The sequence below is a fragment of the Stenella coeruleoalba genome, assembly GCF_951394435.1.
Source record: "Stenella coeruleoalba genome assembly, chromosome: 5".
NCBI lineage: Eukaryota > Metazoa > Chordata > Mammalia > Artiodactyla > Delphinidae > Stenella > Stenella coeruleoalba.
The window spans coordinates 101,127,518-101,147,282 of record NC_137150.1 but is presented as its reverse complement, the minus strand read 5'-3'; the positions used below and the strand labels follow the sequence as shown (position 1 = coordinate 101,147,282).

At 34.2% G+C, this 19,765-nt stretch overlaps 1 long non-coding RNA gene across 3 annotated transcripts in view; it reads left to right on the top strand.

The window, feature by feature from the left end:
* Positions 1 to 19,765, top strand: part of LOC307187225 — a 169,681-nt gene that overhangs the window by 122,016 nt on the left and 27,900 nt on the right. The window lies entirely within an intron of this gene.

Below are 19,765 nucleotides of genomic sequence, written 5' to 3'. Positions count from 1 at the left end.
AAACAATATTTATACTATTAGCAAATAATATTACTATGAAAAAATTTGATTAAACCCTGAATATATGTATTAAATTTGATAGCTTCTATTTTCTAGGGTTTTTCTAGAAACAATCTTCCTTTGTTTCTAGGAACAACCAATTTCTTCCCCCACTTAAAAGAAAGTCAGATAAAGAAAATATAAATAATAATATGTTTTAACACAGTAGAAAAAATGTGATTTGTTTGTGCATCTTTGCATTCAAATAGACTGTTTTTTAAACAACACAATATATTCATACATAATACATCAGAAATATTTGTCATTAAAATATGTGCTGATGTTACTTATAAAATTTTTCCCTGCAGTAAATTAAATCTATGTACTTAGAGTAGTATAGTTCAGAATTTGAATATTTTAACCAAATATTCTTTCAATCTTTCAAATTTTATAACATTGTATTTTATTCCTTAAAATGGATACGGGATGGATGTGAAAGTTCTGAAACATAGAAATAAGTAGTAAACTCCCACCACTTGGCTCAAATCCTAGAACCTTACCAATGCCTATGACTGTATAAGTGCATTCTCCATTTATCCCTCTGTTAAACAGAGGTAACACATACCTTGAATCTTGTATCTATCAATGCTTTAATTTAAAAAAATACATTTACAGTTGTGCCACATTACCCTTTTACAACCTAGCATCAAATTCACCTTCTCTTATATTTCACCCATCTTATCAATGAGAAACCTAAATCTACATTTCTTGACACAACTGCCAACAGGATTTTTGGTTAGATTATAGTGTTGAGAAGCATGTCATATTTGGAAGGCAGAAGGAAACTCTATCAGTCTCCAAAGAGAAGAGGATTTTGATTTGCATGTGTGGAATTTAATATAAATCATCTATTTGATGTGGCTACCAGCAAGAGAGATTATTAAATCATTTCCTGAGATTTCTGCAACCTCCTAATATTATGTCATCAGTTAAATTTTTCCTGATCTTTACTTTCCCACCATTCAAGGAATTCTGTAAGCCTTTAATTCCATGTAATAATCTCTGCCCCCTATACACAGGGATGTTTCTATGTCCCTGTCTGAACCACAATGATAAAAAAATGTATGTATGAATCCAAAACAAAATGTAGTTTTTTCTTTTATATTTTTGAGACTCAGAAAATAATATCTAAGTCTAAATTGTCCTATATGACTTGCTTTTTTACTCAGCATTAAATGTCTATGATTCATTTATGATGTTTTATATAGATGTAGATCATTAACATTGAATGTTGTAAAATATCCTATTCTATGATTATAGCACTGTTTATTATCCTTTTTTTTACTTTGATAAACATTTGAGTTACTTTCATTTTTATTTTTCCTTTTTTGTTGTTGTTTTTGGATTTATTTTGCTACTTTGAGTAAGATGACCAGGTGCATTCTTAAAAAGTCTCTTGATGCATGTCTATAAGAGTTTCTGTAGGGTACATACATAGAAATGGAATTACTAAATTATGGGGTATCTGCATTTTCAGTTTTAAGCAGTGTTGTTGTATTGTTTTTAGAATTGATTCCAATGCAAGTATATTAAAAGTAGCCAATTCTCATATATTTGCCTGCTTATGGCATTATTGCCAATTTAATGGATTTAAATTGGTATCTATTGTAGTCTTAGCTTGCACTTCCTAATTATTAGTGAGTTGGATATTTTGCCTATTGTTATTTCTCATTTTTTATGAGATACCTGTTAATAGGACTTTGTCAAATTTTCCAATAAATTATTTTTCTATTGCATATTAATTTATTGGAGGTCCCTATATTCTCAGGATATGATGCCACTGAAAATACATCTATTTCAAATAATTTCTCCCATTTTGTGGTTTGTCTTTTCATTTTCTTTTTGGTGCCCTTTGAATAAGAGACTTTTTGTTTTGTTTTGTTTGTTTGTTTTTGTGGTATGCGGGCCGCTCACTGTTGTGGCCTCTCGCGTTGCGGAGCACAGGCTCCGGACACTCAGGCTCAGCGGCCATGGCTCACGGGCCCAGCCACTTCGCGGCATGTGGGATATTCCCGGACCGGGGCACGAACCCATGTCCCCTGCATCGGCAGGTGGACTCTCAACCACTGCACCACCAGGGAAGCCCTAAGAGACTTTTTTTACAATTAGCTTTTTATGTCTCATTTCAGAACACCTTCTCTAACTCCATGGATATAAAGATATCCTCTATTCTTATAAAAGTTTTAGATTTTGATTTTCCTTTGTTAGATGTATTACAGAACTTCTGAGCTCTCCTCCATGTCTTTTTTTTTTTAAAAAAATAAATTTATTTATTTATTTATTTTTGGCTGCGTTGGGTCTTCGTTGCTGCATGCAAGCTTTCTCTAGGTTTGGCGGGCTGGGGCTACTCTTCGTTGGGATGCACGGGCTTCTCATTGCAGTGGCTTCTCTAGTTGTGGAGCACGGGCTCTAGGCCCTTGGGCTGCAGTAGTTGTGGCACACGGTCTAAGTAGTTGTGGCTCACGGGCTTAGTTGCCTCACGGCATGTGGGATCTTCCCAGACCAGGGCTCAAACCCGTGTCCCCTGTATTGGCAGGCAGATTCTTAACCACTCTGACACCAGGGGAGCCCTCCTCCATGTCTTTTGACCTCTCCTTACTGTATTCAATCTCTTTATCCTTCTGTGATACATTACAGATAGTGTTTGATTTTCTCATTAGCTAGTATAGTCTTATTTTAAACCCATCAATTAAAGTTTTATTTTCCATGATTATATTATTCATTTCTAAATGAATTATGTTTGTGTTCAAATGATTCTTATTATTTTAATTATATATTGTTACTCCATTATTTATATTTCTTCTTTTATTTCTTTAAACATTAAATGTAGTTATTTCATATTATAAATAAAATTTAAAATATCTAAAATCCTTGATGATGTAAATATTTTCTGTGTTTAGTACAGAATAACTGAGTCATGAGAATCTGTGCTTGGGAGTTATGAGACTTTGCTGTGTTGTTGCTCTACTTGGTGTGTTGCTTCCTGTCCCATATCATCGCCAAAGCAAAGAAAACTTGGAGCTGGGTGAAACTGAATGTAAACAGAGAAGTTGTTGTTAATCAAAATCATGACCAATGCTATCAGTAGAGCAGACTGGGCATCTGGCATGATTAGCTAATTTTATTTTTTTCATTTTAATTTATTAAAAAAATTTATTTTATTGAGTATAGTTGATTTAAAATTTTGTGTTAATTTCTGCTGTACAGCAACGTGACTCAGATACACACACACACACACACACACACACACACCACACATCTTTTTCATTTTCTTTTCCATTATGGTTTAGCACAGAATATTAAATATAGTTCCCTGTGCTCTACAGTGGGACCTTGTTGTTATCCCTTCTATAATAGTTTGCATCTGCTAATCCCAAACTCCCAATCCATCCCTCCCCAACCTCCGCCCCCGGACAACCACAAGTCTGTTCTCTATGTCTGTGAGTCAGTTTCTGTTTTGTAGATAAGTTCATTTGTGTCATATTTTAGATTCTACATGTAAATGATGTCATACATTATTTGTCTTCCTCTTTCTGACTTACTTCACTTAGTATGATAAACTCTAGGTCCACCCATGTTGCTGCAAATGGCATTATTTCATCCTTTTTTATGACTGAGTAGTATACTATATATATATATATATAGACACACACCACATCTTCTTTATCCATTCATTTGTTGATGGACATTTAGGTTGCTTCCATGTCTTGGCTATTGTAAGTAGTGCTGCTATGAACGTAGGGGTGCATGTATCTTTTTGAATTATAGTTTTGTCATGATATATGCCCGGGAGTGGGATTGCTGGGTCATATGGCAACTCTATTTTTAGTTTTTTGAGGAACCTCCATACTGTTTTTCATAGTGGCCACATTCCCACCAACAGTGTAGGAGGAACCCCTTTTCTTCACACTCTCTCCAGCATTTATTGAGTTTTAAATGATGGCCATCCTGACTGGTATGAGATGGTATGTCATTGTGGTTTTGATTTACATTTCTTTAATAATTAGCTACATCGAGCATCTTTTCAGGTGCCTGTTGACCATCTGTACGTCTTCTTTGGAGAAATGTCTATTTAAGTCTTCTGCCCATTTTTTGATTGGGTTGTTTGTTTTTTTGTTATTGAGTTGTATGAGCTGTTGGTATATTTTGGAAATTAAGCCCTTGTCAGCCATATCATTTGCAAATATTTTCTAAAACAAAATTTAATGAAATGAGGGTAAACCTTACTACTGACATTTTGTCCTCATATTTTCTGACCTATTGTGTTTCACTTTCTCTATTCCATTTTAGCCTTTTAAGTAATTTTTATGACCATTAAATTGATTTAGTAATAAAATATTGGCCACAACATCAATCTTGAAAAGCATTTCCCAAGAGAGATTATTGAATCTGTAAATACTCATAACAGCAGTGTTTTAATAGCAAAATCGTACGGCCTGAGGGTGGTAAATGCCCAATAATAGGTTAATGAATAAAGAAATTGTGTTTTTGCTCATAAAATCAAGTACTATATAAAAAATTAATGAACTGCATATGTCCACATGGATAAATTCCAAGAAAATAAAAATTGAATGGAAAAAATAAAAAAGTTGTCAGTTATAAAAAATTTAAATATATTCAGCACTTGAAAATATGTATTTTAACAATAAATAAATATGATGTGAAACTAAGGAAAACCAGTTAAATGACAAAAAACCATGAAGTTTATAGTTTTGTGGGTGGCAGGAAAGACAGAATAAGTGTGGTGAAGGAAAGAGCTTCAAGGCTAAAAGTTCCTTTGCTAACGGCACAAAGGATATTAAAAGACTGCAAAATTCTGTTGTTAGGCTGAGTGGTGAGAACATGAGAGCTTAATTCTTATTAAACTAATTAACTTAATTATAATTAATTTATAATATTTAATTAATTTCCACTTATAATTAATATAAGTGGGAAAAATGCCATAAATAAGGTGGGATGTGTATAAGCAAAGATACTCCACATTATATGTCATCAGGGAATTGTATATTAAAAAAAACAATGATATATCACTACTGTTGTGGCCTCTCCCGTTGCGGAGCACAGGCTCCAGATGCGCAGGTTCAGCGGCCATGGCTCACGGGCCCGGCCGCTCCGCGGCATGTGGGATCTTCCCGGACCGGGGCACGAACCTGTGTCCCCTGCATCGGCAGGCGGACTCTCAACCACTGCACCACCAGGGAAGCCTACACATCTATTTTAATAATCAAAATCCAGTACACTGATAGCAGCAAATGCTGGCAAGTATGCAGAGCAAAAGGAACTCTCATTCATTGCTGGTGGAAGTGCCAAATGGTGCAGTTATTTGGAAATGCCAGTTTGGTGGTTTCTTACAAAACTAAACAGACTCTTATCATATGATCCAGCAATCGTGCTTTTTGGCTTTTACCAAAGGAGTTGAAAAGTATGTCCAACAGAAACTTGCATATGAATGTTTATAGCAGTTTTATTTATAATAAAACCTGTCCTTCAGCAGGTGAATGGATAAACTGTGGTACTGCAGACAATGGAATATTATTCAGTGCTGAAAAGAAATGGGCTACTGAGGCATTAAAAGACAAGGGGGAACCTTAAATGGATATGACTAAGTAAAGAAGCCAATCTGAAAAGGCTACGTACTATATGATTCCAACTATATAACATTCTGGAAAAGGGAAAACTGTGGAGACAGTAAAAAGACCAGTGATTAACAGGGGTTAGTGGGGAGGAAGGAGTGAAAAGGGAGAGCATGGAGGATTTTTAGAGCAGTGAAACTATTCTGTATCATACTATAATGGTGTATATACATGTCAATATACTATTCAAAACCATGGAATGTACATCACCAAGAATGAGTTAAAGAATTTATTAAAACAAATAACATATGTTTTATTAGGTACCTAGAATAGGCAAATTCATAGAGAAAGAAAGTCGATGGAGATTATCAGAGTCTCGGGAGAGAGAGCAAGGGGAATTATTGTTTAATGGGTACAGAGTTTTTGTTGGGGATAAAGAAAATGTTTTGGGCATAGTTAGTGGTGGTTGTTACCCCCATATAGTGAATGTATTTAATGCCACTAAATTGTATATTTATGAATGTTTAAAATAATAAATAGTATATTATATATATTTTGATAACAAAATCATACAAAGCCAAAACCCCACTATGAATCAGTGATACAGGCTTGCATTTCTAAAAATTATTATTTCAAAAGATTTGACAGTGAAAGTAGTATCCAAGTAATCCATATTGATATTTTTTACAAGAAATTCACTATTCAGGAAAATCATAGTAAAGTCATTCAGGGAAGACATATTTTAGAGTCAGCTGTTATGTTTATTAAAAATCAAATATGGAACTAAGTCCCAAATACAATAAGTCGAAGTGTGAATTTACACTTTTTTGTGAATAGGGTAATGGGGTCATGCTCTGATCTGTTCACAACGGGTTTGCAAAACTGGCTGTAATTTTTTTTTTCTTTTCCTAAAACCCATCTTTGTACCAGGTAAGCTCCAGTTTTAAGATATTGGGTAGGTAAGCTAAATTCCCCTATCACATTATATCATAATTTCTATATTTTGGATTAAAGAAATTGTTACTATCTTTTGATCCCTTGCCAACTTAATTCTTAACTTGATTAGAAATTATAGAAGGAATCCTGAAATTCCAAAAACATGCAAATTTTGAGAGATATAAGATAACGCATTTAAATAACTAACACAATACAGTTTATTACTATTATTACATGTAATCTTAGAAATTTATACTAATAAAACGTTGTGTCCATGTTTTTGTCCCTTGACTTCTCTTTTATTATGTATGTACATGTAGACTGTTCTCTTCTCAGGACCACAAGGAACACTCAAAGATAGTCAATAATTTTATAAATTACCCAAAGGCAAGCCCAGAAGTTCATAAAACTTGGTCTATAATATTGGGATAATCTGCTTAAGATTTAGGATACGCGGTGTACATGAATTTGTTTTGGGCAACTTTAGGCAAATTTTAGTAGGGTAGGAAATTATCCATCAAAAAAGCTGAAAATTGCATTATAATGGGAGGTCTATTTGACAGCTATTTAGGAAGATACACAAGATATATTAAAATGAACTACGAAAACTATGTAATGTCTTCAAATATGAGTATATTCTAAGTGAGAGAGCAGCAAAAATTTATTAATTTAACTATGGTGAGATATTCTTCCAATAATACTGAGTATTAACAAGGTCACTTGTAATCAAATCCCAATTAGCGTCCCTGAATAATTTTTTTTGTTTGGTAAAATCTGAGAATGTTTCCAAAATCCATCTGGAATAAAACCCAATATTATGAATAAGCACATTATTTTGAGGAAAAAATAGAAAAAAATTAACAGGTTATTAAAGTTGGGAGAATATGCATCTCTCAGGTATTAAAATATATCATGAAATTGAAAGAGTGGATTGTATGGCTTTAAAGAATGTGAAGCCAACTTAAGAGGAAAAAACGGGAAAATTAGAAATAAAATATGTAGCCAGATTTCCTTTTGTGTATAACCAAATGCAGTTGTATCTGGTAGTTAACTCATAGATAAGAACCTCTCGGTTATTCTAAAGGCATATCGAATTTTCTTAAAAAATTCTTGGCCCTTCCAGGAAAAGGCAGGTGCTAAATTTTCTGCCAATCTTCTATATATATTGATTTGCTTAATGGAATAATTTAGTATTTTCTGCCAACAACTACAAATTTGGCTTTGGCATAGTTAAAGGCTTTCTTATATTTCTTAATGTAAATGAAAAGTTTAGCTAATTCTTAAGCAACTTTCAGGTCATAGCACATAAAGAAATTCCTAATATGTTACAGAAGTAGAACATAATTCAAATAATTTTCAAGGCTATGGCAAGTCATTTAAATAGGTAAACAAGAAAGAATAACCATTTAGGCCCAGCATTGTTTAATGTCACTTGAGATGGAAATTTTACCCCACAGCTGAAAAATCACTTAATTTCTTTCATGCTCCCAGCAACTGTTGTTATTTTTCTGCTTTTGTGCATATGAAAATCTTCCTGATTAATTCTCTTTATTTTAAGCTATTTATTGCATTAAAAGTGACACACATTAGCATGTTTTTAGCATTTTTAATGTTATCTTAAATTTTCAAAATTTAAAATTTTGTAAATAATATTAAAATTTTGACTTTTAAGTTATTGGGTTTTTAAAATATAAAATACACTATTTTCTCTAAATATCAGGTTTCTCTTTCTGATCTTGTCATTCATGTGGCATTTTCCTTCTCAGAGGAAAAAAATAGTTAATTATTTTAAATAATAGTAATAAGCATCTCATTTATCTTCATTTTACATCTCTCTCTATATCTATCTATATATGAACTATGCCTGCTTTTTGCCTTCATAATTTGTGTAAGAACTAAAATCATTTCAAGAAGTCAAATCTCAGCTCATGTCAAGAGCAATAACAAAAGCTAATTTTCACCATACAGACCAAGGATCTGAAATGAGATTTAATCGTTGCTTTGAAATTTATGAAAACATATATGATGGTAATTGATTATAATTAAATCTATAAAAGAAAAGTAATTTTAATGAGAAATAATATGAAAATAAAGCTTTGTCTTTACTGAAATTTGTAAAGTAGTGCAGTGGATTGTAAAGCATAGCTATGGATGCTTCCCATATGGAAAATAAAATTTATACAATGTTGATTATTTATCAAATTAAGAAATGTGCAAGTACTTAAAAAATTAAACTGAAGACAATTTTTATTGTTACTTTCCTACTCCCATTAAAGTATTTAATTAGAGTTGAATTAATTCAATCTGATATAAGTGGATATAAATTACTGATTTATTACTAGTTTACATTAGACTTAGATTTAAAATACAGACAGAAATGAATGTAAACTAAACTGCTTTATGAACTTGTAAGTAAATCTGTCACTTTTATGATTATAGCAGTGATCTCTTGGGATGTATCAGTGAACAAACCACACAGGTATTGATCTAGTGGTAGACTGGAGTTCATAAGAACAGCTTGTTAAATATTTAGGATGTTTGCTAGTCAATTGTTAACTGCAGGTGTCCATGGTGGGAATATTTACACCATGAAAATCATGCAAACAATTAAAATCAGGGCTTTATTATTTTTTTAAGAGCCAATTTACCAGCACATCATTGCAAATATCCCTGTTCTAGCACAGAGACTTAGGCAATAAACAACATGCGTAATAAGTAAGTGTATCATGTAGGATGTTAAATGGTAATAAAAGGTTTGTCAACTACATAAGAGAATGGTGGTGGGCTTATGAGTGCGGTAGGTGAGCAGTTTGCTGCATTAAATATGTTAGTGAGGGTAAGCCTCATCAAACAAAACCATGAAGTTTCTTAGGAAGTTAGCCATAGAAAAATCCAGAAAAAGTGTCTGGCATTGGGAACAGGTAAGAAAAACTCTTGGTTTGAGAGATTGCCTGACATACATGGGGAGCAGCAAGTAAGCTGCTATAACTGAAGCAGAGTGAGCAGGGCCGAATAGGAGAAAGAGGGACCTGAGAGGTAATAGGATCATCTCAGTCATCTTCTGTAGCCTAGCAAAAGGCTTTGCGCTTTGTTCTCTGAATGGGATGGAGAGAACCTGCAGGGTTTCAGAGTGATGGGATCTAAGTTTTTAAAGATAACTCTGCCTTCTATGTTGAATGTGAAGTCAGCATGCAGGAGGCATGTGGATAAAACTAGAAGAGAAGCCTGTTAGGATACATGGCATTAATCCACCTGAGGAAGGACAGCAGCTTACAGCAGAGTAGGAGCAAGTAGACATGATGATACATCCTGGATTGTAGATACATCTTAGAACTAGAGCCAAAAAGGATTTAGTGGTGGCAATTGCACAGGCCTTCATCGCTATTAACTAGTCACTTTAAGGTGGATATTTTGAAAAGCTAAACTTCCATCATGACTAGTGAGTTGCCTTTGGTGCAAAAATATTAAAATGTATAGTTTATTATTATCCTTGTGAGCTAGGCTTGTCACGTTGACAAATTTAATTTTGGAATTTTACAATCCTTTTGAAGTTAGGTTAACTTTCTTTTCAATATTTTTGAAGTGTTAACAATGTCAGTTTGACTTTTAGCTCATTTAAAGTCTTTATATTTCTGTTATCACATGCCATGAGATTGTCTTGTTCACCAAGAATGTCACTAGCACCATAATTAACTTAACTATCCCAGACCTGAGACCATTAAGATACATTTTGCTTCACATGGGAAATCTATGTATTATTCATCTTAAAAGTTAACATATGTTTTTTTGCTAATGAACTGAAGTGGTATGGGATTTCTAATTTACTTAAAACTAAGACTATTTTCTTTCAAGTCCCTGGCTCTAATAGAAATCTACTTCAGGGCACATTTCAAGGTACATTAGACACCATCAACTTTATCCACACAATGCTTTTATTATTGGAACATTAAATGATCCCCTCTTCAATCTGAGCACAGCATCTAGTCTCTGTAGAAATTAGCAGAAATCTTTCCTATAGATATAACAGATGAACTGTATCTATATTAAATAATCATTATTTCATACATAAAATATTAGTTCAACCTTCAGAGGACCTTTGTGTTCAGGTAGTAACTTGCTCCACTTACTAGAGGACATCTGGACTCTATAAAAATAACTGATAATGTGATTTGAAAGAATCACCTTAGGGCACCTTTATCTGTCAACATTCTTATGTGATGATCTAAAGTATTTGGCCATAATTCTTTTGATGATACCTTGATGGCATATTATAATTATATATCACATGAGAGCTACTACTATGATATGATTTTGACTCAATTTTGTGTCATAAAACTAATCTAAGAAAATTCAAATATTTCTTTCCTAAGAGTTATATTTGAAATGAGGTATAATTAGTACAGTACTTTAATTTTAGAAATCATCACATAGGTTATGTGCATGAGATTACTATAACTGGAAGGGATTTTAGATGTCACATCAAAACTCTTATATAAGGGATGTGGTAACTAACACCAAATGAGGTGATATAACTTCCCTAAGGTCATGCACACAGCAGTATTATTGGAAGTAAATCCATCTTTCCTGAGTCCATATTCTGTGCTACTTGACTCATTCCACAGTGTACCTTCTGGATTTCACTATTATTTCTAAATTTGTCTAAGGCATTACAAAACAATTCTCTATTTTGTAGTTCAACATCAAAATATTATTCAATATTGATGCAAATAATTTCAATAAAATATTTCTAATAAGCAAACTCATACTTTCGAAAGATATTTTAATAATTCCAAGTAAAATACAAGATCAAGTATTATATGCCATGTGTTAATATATTTTGAGCTATTCCTTTGTATATTTACATGATTTACAAATCATCAGTTCTGTTACATGTAATTAATTCTTTTGACAAGAAGAGTTTTTAAATCTAATGCAAATGACTTTCAGTCAAAGTGAATATCTGGGGAAATTTGACCAATTAAATTCTTATGTAACATAATAGATCAAAACCAAAAAATACATTTTAAATAAACAAAACCTTGTCAGATACTACATGAAGCGATGTTGAGTTGAACAATTAAATATGTATTTTGTGCACATCATAAGGTGTAAAAGGCTAGAGGATGTTGACTCAGGGCCATATGTGACAAGCCCACAGCTAACATCACATCTAACAGTGGAAAGCTGTAAGTTTCTCCTCTAAGACTAATAATAAGACAAGAATGCCCACTCTTGCCACTTTTATCCAACATAGTATTGAAAGTCTTAGCCAGAGCCATTAGGCCAAAAACAAAAACAACAATAAAAACAAGAAACGAGGGCTTCCCTGGTGGCACAGTGGTTAATAATCCGCCTGCCAGTGCAGGAGACACAGGTTTGAGCCCTGGTCCTGGAAGATCCCACATGCCACAGAGCAACAAAGCCCACATGCCACAACTACTGAACCTGCACTCTAGGGACCGAGAGCCACAGCTGCTGAAGCCCATGCTCCTAGAGCCCGTGCTCTGCAACAGGAGAAGCCACTGCAATGAGAAGCCTGTGCACTGCAATGAAGAGTAGCCCCTGCTCGCCACAACTAGAGAAAGCCCGTATGCAGCAACGAAGACCCAACGCAGCCAAAAATAAAATAAATTAAAAAACAAAAAAACCCAAAAAATCCAAATCAGAAAAAAGTAAAACTGTCACTATTTGAAAATGACAGTCTTTCATATACAAAACCTTAAAGACTCCACCAAAAAACTGTTAGAACTAATAAATGAATTCAGTAAAGTCACAGGATACAAAATCAATATACAAAAATCTGTTGTGCTTCTATACACTAATAACAAACTATTTAAAATAGAAATTAAGAAAATAATCCTATTCACAACTGCATTAAAAAGAATAAAATACCTAGGAATAAATTTAACGAAGACGATGAAAACACTGAAAACTATGACACTGATAAAAGAAACTGAAGAAGACACAAACGAGTGGAAAGATATTTCATGTTCACGGATTGGAAGAATTAATATCATTAAAATGTCCATACAACACAAACCAATCTACAGAGTCAGTGCAATTACAATTAAAATTCCAATGGCAATTTTTACAGAAATAGAACAGGCAATCATAAAATCTGTATGGAACTGCAAATGACCCTGAATAGCCAAAGCAATGCTTAGAAAAAAAGAACAAACCTGGAGGCATCATGCTCCCTGATTTCAAACTATGTGACAAAGCTGTAGTAACAAAATAGTATGGAATTGGCATAAAAACAGACACCATAGATCAATGAAATAGAATAGAGAGCCCAGGAATAATGGGGAAAGAACATTATCTTTAATAAATGGTACTGGGAAAACTGGACAGCCACATGAAAAGAATAAAACTTACATTGTACTCAAAATTCAACTCAAAATATGTCAAAGATTTGAATATAAGATCTGAAACAATAAAACTCCTAGAAGAAAACATAGGCAGCAAGCTTCTTTACATTCATCTTGGCAATGGTTTTTTTGGATCTGACACCAAAAGCAAAGGCAACAAAAGCAAAGATAAACAAGTAGGACTATACAAAATTAAAAAGCTTCTTCACAGCATTGGAAACCATCAACAAAATGAAAAGACAATCTACCAAATGGTGGAAGATATTTGCAAATCATATATCTGATAAAGGGTTAATATCTAAAACATACAAAGAATACATATAACTCAACAACAAAAAACCAAACAACCCAATTAAAAAATTGGCAGAGGATCTGAATAGAATTTTTTTCCAAGGAAGGCATACAGATGGTTAACAGGCACATGAAAAGATGTTCAATATCACTAATAGTGAAATGCAAATCAAAACCACAATGAGATATTACCTCACATCTTCTAGCATGGTTATTATCAAACATGCAAGGGGAGTGGGATAAATTAGGTGTATGGGATTAACAGATAACAGTATATATAAAATAAACAACAAGGATTTACTGTATAGCACAGGAAACTACATTTAATATCTTTTAATAACCTATAATGGAAAAGAATCTGAAAAAGAATAGGTATGTATATATGCATATGTATAACTGAATCACTTTGCTGTATACGTGAAACTAACACAATATTGTAAATCAAATATAGTTCAATAAAAAGTAAAATAAATAAATTTTTTAAATAGTGCATGGTTAATAATAAACATGACAATTTGGCACTAGTCAGTACACTTTGAAGAACAGCTTTGAGTGTACAGATCTGGATATATTTAGACTAAAAATACCAATAAAGAAAATAACTTTCAGCCACAAAATAGAGCAGACATGAACCACTTAAAAAACACAAGAAATAACAAGTGTTGGAGAGGATGTGGACACTGTTGATGGAAATGTAAATTGGTGCAGCCACTATAGAAAACATGAAGATTCCTCAAAACAAATAAGAATAGAACTATCATATGATCCAGCTATTCCTCTAGTTTGAAAAGACATATGCATCCCTATGTTAATCCCAGAATTATTTACAAGCTATGGAAACAACCTAAGTGCTCATGGATGAATTAACAGAGGAAGAAGATATATACAACAGGATACTGCTCAGCCATAAAAAATGATGAAATCTTGCCATGTGCCACAACATGGGTGGACCTTGGTGGTGTTATGCTAAGTAAATAAGTCAGACGGAGAAAGGCAAATACAGTATGATTTCCTTCATATGCGGAATAAAAAAATTTTTTTAAATAAATGAACAAACCCAAACCAAACAAAAACGAACACATAGATACAGAGAACAGAGTAATGGTTACCAAAGGGGAAGTGGGCGTGAGGGGAGGGCAAAAATGGGGCCAAGAGCATGGTGACAGATGGAAACTAAGCTTTTGGCAGTGAGCACACCATAGTGTATACATTAGTTGAAATACAACTTTGTACACATGAAACTTATAAAATGTTTAAACCAATTTAAAAGAGAATGTGGTGCATATATGCAATAAAATATTATTCATCCATAAAAATTAAGGAAATCTTGCCATTTGAGACAACATGGATTGAACTCGAGGGCATTATGCTAAATGAAATAAGTCAGAGGAAGATAAATACTGTATAATATCACTTTTATGTGGAATCTTAAAAATTAAGCTCATGAACAGATTTGTGGTAGAAGTAGGGAGTGAAATGGGAGAATGGGAGAAGGGGGCTAAAAAGTACGAACTCCCAACTATAAAATAAATGTCATGGGGCTGTAATGTACAACATAGGGACTATAGTTAATAATACTGTACTGTATATTTGAAAGTTTCTAGGAGAGCAGATATTATAAGTTTTCATCACAAGAAAAAATTATAACTATATATGGCAATGGATGTTAACTAGACATTGTGGTGATCACAATATATACAAAGATTGAATCATTATATTGTACATCTGGAAGTAATATAAAGTTATATGTCAATTATATCTAAATTTTGAAAATATTTTTGCTGAAGTACAAATTTAATAAAGCCTTTGGTCATGTTTTAATCCATAAGTTATCTATGAAAACAAAAAATACCCCATAACTTTTTAGAGCCATCAAGAATCATCATGGTATCAATTCGTACCAGCTATAAAAATACACATTCAGGGTTCAGATTAGATAGCACAATATTTCCAGCTGTTGAAGAGAATAATTTAAATGAAATTACAAACTACCCCTCCTCAAAAAGATAAAGTTGGTTCCTAGAAAGCACACTTTCCACAATCCTACACTGGCTGATTCTCAGGTAATAAAAATCAAGTGAGATCAAACTGCTCTGAGCAGATTGACAATTATTTAGGCCCCTACTCAAGTGCACGCCCATGTTCAGAAGTGATCTTCAAAGGAATCATGTTTAAAGAAAATGGAAAATCCACAGAATCAGACGTTACTAACAAATCCTAAATAATAATAATAAATTCCTGTCTGTCTTTAAATTTCTTGCCATCTTTCCATCAGAGTAAAATGTTGTTCTCTAGATGCTTTAACATAGCTAGGCTTGGACCCAGCCAGGCCACTGGAACCCAGCTGAGGCCATGGAGACAACTCTTGCCTGCTTTGCTGCCAGCATGAAGTGTCCTGCTGGAAGGTGTTTTGCGGCTTAAGAGAGCTGCGAGCCCTAAGCTGGTTCCAGAGACCAGAGGAGGGTCCAGGCACACCTGGTTTCTTCTGGCTTCAATATTGGTGATGGGGAAGCACAAGGAACTTGATGAGGGGAGTGGTCAACACAGACCACTGACAGGGGCTTTGCCTCAATTCCTGCATCTAAAATTTTCATGATAAAGGTGAAAAATGAGGGCAGAGGAACACAATGTGTTATAAGAGAATAGGAAGTTAAAAAACAAAAAACACACAGAAGGTAAGTAAATTTCTTTAGCTTTGTGAGTATAAGGAGCTCCTAGGTTGCCTGTGCTGAGGAAGGACAGGCAGCAAGACCCAAGTTTTCTGGGATTTTACAATGTATGGAAGTAAAACCACTGCCCAAATGGGATAGGTACCTTAGCCTAGTGTTTGTTCCTTATGTCAAAATTTCAGAAATAGCTGAAGTAAATCCAACGAATCACTGAAGTAGTAATTAGTAAAAGTTTATTCTGCACACACCAAAAAGAGTTGGAATGGAATGAGTCTCAGGAGTATATTGTTATAAAGCAGTTTATATAGCGAGGAGATGATGATTGTTTATTCTTCATAGTGATTGGTTATAATATTAGAAATTTCTTAAGTGATAGGGAATTTGTGAGTGGTTGCATCCATAGCAAACTTGGGAAACAAAGTTTTTCTTACAATGTCCAGAGGCATAAGTTAGGAATGACCCAGGCCAAATTAGTCTTGCAAAATAAGCTAAATTAAGCTTTGTTTGTATGACTAAACTGTTTTCTGATCAGGCAATTTTCAAGACTGGTTTCTGTTTGTTTTTCATTTTAACAATTCTCCCCTTTTGGTCGTTCTTTTAGCAGTCTGAAAGTATAACCAAGCAGTATAGCTTTATTCTCAGTTGCCAACATTGACATAGGCCAAAGAATCACATACTCACTGTTTCACTTAGTTGAGTCATCAGGCCCAGAGGTCTATGAAGTCACCATCTTCATCATTTGTGTGGTTATTGTTAATTTCATCCAGTTGTCTGATCCTGATGGATACAATTTGGCACAGGAGTGGTTTCTGACAGGCGTTTAAAATCTTTGAAAAGATATAAAGCACTAGAGAGATTAATGTGATGGCTATAAGGAGACTAATAGCCAAGGACTGAAAAATTCCTCAGAGCAGAGATATTTCAGGAGCCAAGATTTAACCAATTAAATAGAGCTCTTTAAAAAACATGACACACGCATAATATACACACATAGACACATAGACATATATAAATATACAGTTGTAAATAAGAGATCTTAGTCATGTCTCAGGTACAGAATTCAAAAGAATAGTTGGATCTATTTTTTGGTTCTGGTATATGGACTAAGTGAAGGTTACTTGCTCAGATAGCCAAAGTTTTTCATTCCATATTTTCCAAAAAGGCACAAGAGCCCAGTCCATAGACCAGGTGGAACCCATCTTTACCTTTAGATTCCCTAAGATGTCTTAACTGTGGAGGGGATGGTCCTGTTTTTCAACAGTTGTTTCAAAACAGAGGGAATCACCGGTGTTCCCCATCCCTCCACCCTCAGCCTGAAGACTTTTGAACAGAATACGGTGACTTAACAAGAAACTTCAACAAACAAAATACAGCATGCACGATAAAGTTGAAGAGCTCTATGTATGAAAATGCACACACCAAAAAGACAGTTCTCAAACTGGGAGCATTTAAGCCAAACACTGGAATGAGGCTAAGGGGTATATTATCATAAAGCAATTTATATAGTGCGGAGACAGTGCCTGCTTATTCATCATAGTAATTCGTTATTTAAAATTTTCTTAAATGATAGAGAATTGGTTAGTGGTTACCTCATCATCAACCTTGGGAAACATTTAAAGTTTTGCTTATGATTTCCATAGGCACAAGCAAGGAATGACCCAGGTCAAGTTAGTCTTGCAAACTAAGCTAAATTAAGCTTTGTCTGTAAGACTAAATTGGTTTTGTCTGCTCAGGGAATCTTCGAGGCTGGTCTCCAGTTGTTTCTGATTTTAACATTTATCAGATAACAAGAGGAGCGAACAAGCAGGAAAAGGCAGCTGCCCCCTTCAGAATCAGCAGGCTTTGTGTAACAGACAGCATGTTCTGGAAACAGAGTTGCTCTTAAGAGGCAATCGTTTTTTCCTTACAAACCAAGGATGCCACTGTGAACGCACAAGACAGGAACAAGCCAGTGGAGGCTCCCTGGCAGCTGGGCCTGCTGAGGACTCAGAGCTTCTGAGGTGAGTGAGGGAGGGGGGACTGCTTGCTGTGTGGTTTCTAGGTGGAAGCAGCATCCTGAACTTCCTGATAAAAAACATACTCAGGGGGCTTCCCTGGTGGCGCAGTGGTTGAGAGTTCGCCTGCCGATGGAGGGGACACGGGTTCGTGCCCCGGTCCGGGAGGGTCCCACATGCCGCGGAGCGGTAGAGCCCGTGAGCCATGGCTGCTGAGCCTGTGTGTCCGGAGCCTGTGCTCCGCAACGGGAGAGGCCACAACAGTGAGAGGCCCGCGTATCGCAAAAAACCAAACAAAACATACTCAAAGTGCTCAATGAATGCTTGGTAACTTAGTCCTTGCTGTTCTGGGTAACAATTAGCACCTTGAAAGACAATCTTAACTCTACTATTAGCATTTTAAATATGGTATATACAGCAATTTGTTGATTCCTGATAGTCAACTAAAATTCAATAGTCATATTTTTCTTCTTACTTTGAAATAATTTTAAGCTTATAATGAGCAAAAATAGCACCATATTTTTTCTTGAACAACTTGAGACTTCCTAACATAATATCTCATTTCTCATGAATATATTAGTATGAATTTCTTACAAATGAGTATATTATCCTATATATCTATATGTAATCACGGCCATCAGGAAATAACAATGATCCATGACTATCATGTAACCTTTAGGATCCTTTCAAGTTTCAGTTGTTGCCAATGTCCTTTATACCAATAGGATGCAATTCAGATTACACATTCTATTTAGTTATCACGTCTCCTTTTTCTCTTTTAATCTGTAGCAGTTATCAGTTGTGTTTTCTGAGATTCATGACTGTGACACTTTTGGTGATTACAGGGCAGTTATTTTTTAAAAAGATTCCTTGATTGGGGGTTAATTTATATTTTATTAGATTCAGCCCATGCATTTTTGCCAGAAATATGACAGGTGTGATGTTTTGTTCTTCTCATTGCTTTTGGTCAGGTGTTACATGATTTTGATTTGTTCCATTATTGTTGATGTTAAATTTGATCACCTGATTTAGGTGGTGCCTGACAATATCTTTATTGTAAAGTTAGTTTTTTTCCCTTTGTGGGAAAACTCTTTTAACATCTTTATTGAGGTTATAATTTACCATTAAATACCACAAATTTATCCATTTAATTGTACAATTAAATGACTTTTAATAAATTCACAGAGTTGTAAAACCACTTTTAGAGTATTTCCATCACCTCCCGCAAAAGATCCTTATGCACATTTGTAGTCAATTTTCATTTCACTCCTGGCTCAAGGCAACCACTGATCTTTTTTTCCACTAAAGTTTTGCCTTCCTAGATATTTCTGTGAAATCATACAAGATGTAGTCTTTATGGGAAAGTACTTTGAGGCTTGTCAACATCATTTTCTTCATCAAACTTTCATAATTTTATGGATTCATTGATGTTTAAGGCTCATATATCTTGTTTTTTAAATTTTATTGCAATATAGTTGAGTTACAATGTTGTGTTAGTTTCTGCTATACAGAAAAGTGAAACAGTTATACATATACATATATTCACTCCTTTTTAGATTATTTTCCCATATAGGCCATTTCAGAGTATTGAGTAAAGTTCCCAGTGCTATACAGTAGGACCTAATTAGTTATCTATTTTTATATATAGTAGTGTGTATATGTCAATCCCAATCTCCCAATTTATCCCTTCCCACTAGCCCCTGTCCTTTCCCCCTTGGTAACTATAGGTTTGTTTTCTACATCTGTGATTCTATTTCTGTTTTGTGAACAAGTTCATTTGTACCATTTTTTTAGGTTCCGCATATAAGCGATATCATATGATATTTGTCTTTCTGTATCTGACTTATTTCACTCAGTATGACAATCTCTAGGTCCATCCATGTTGCTTCAAATGG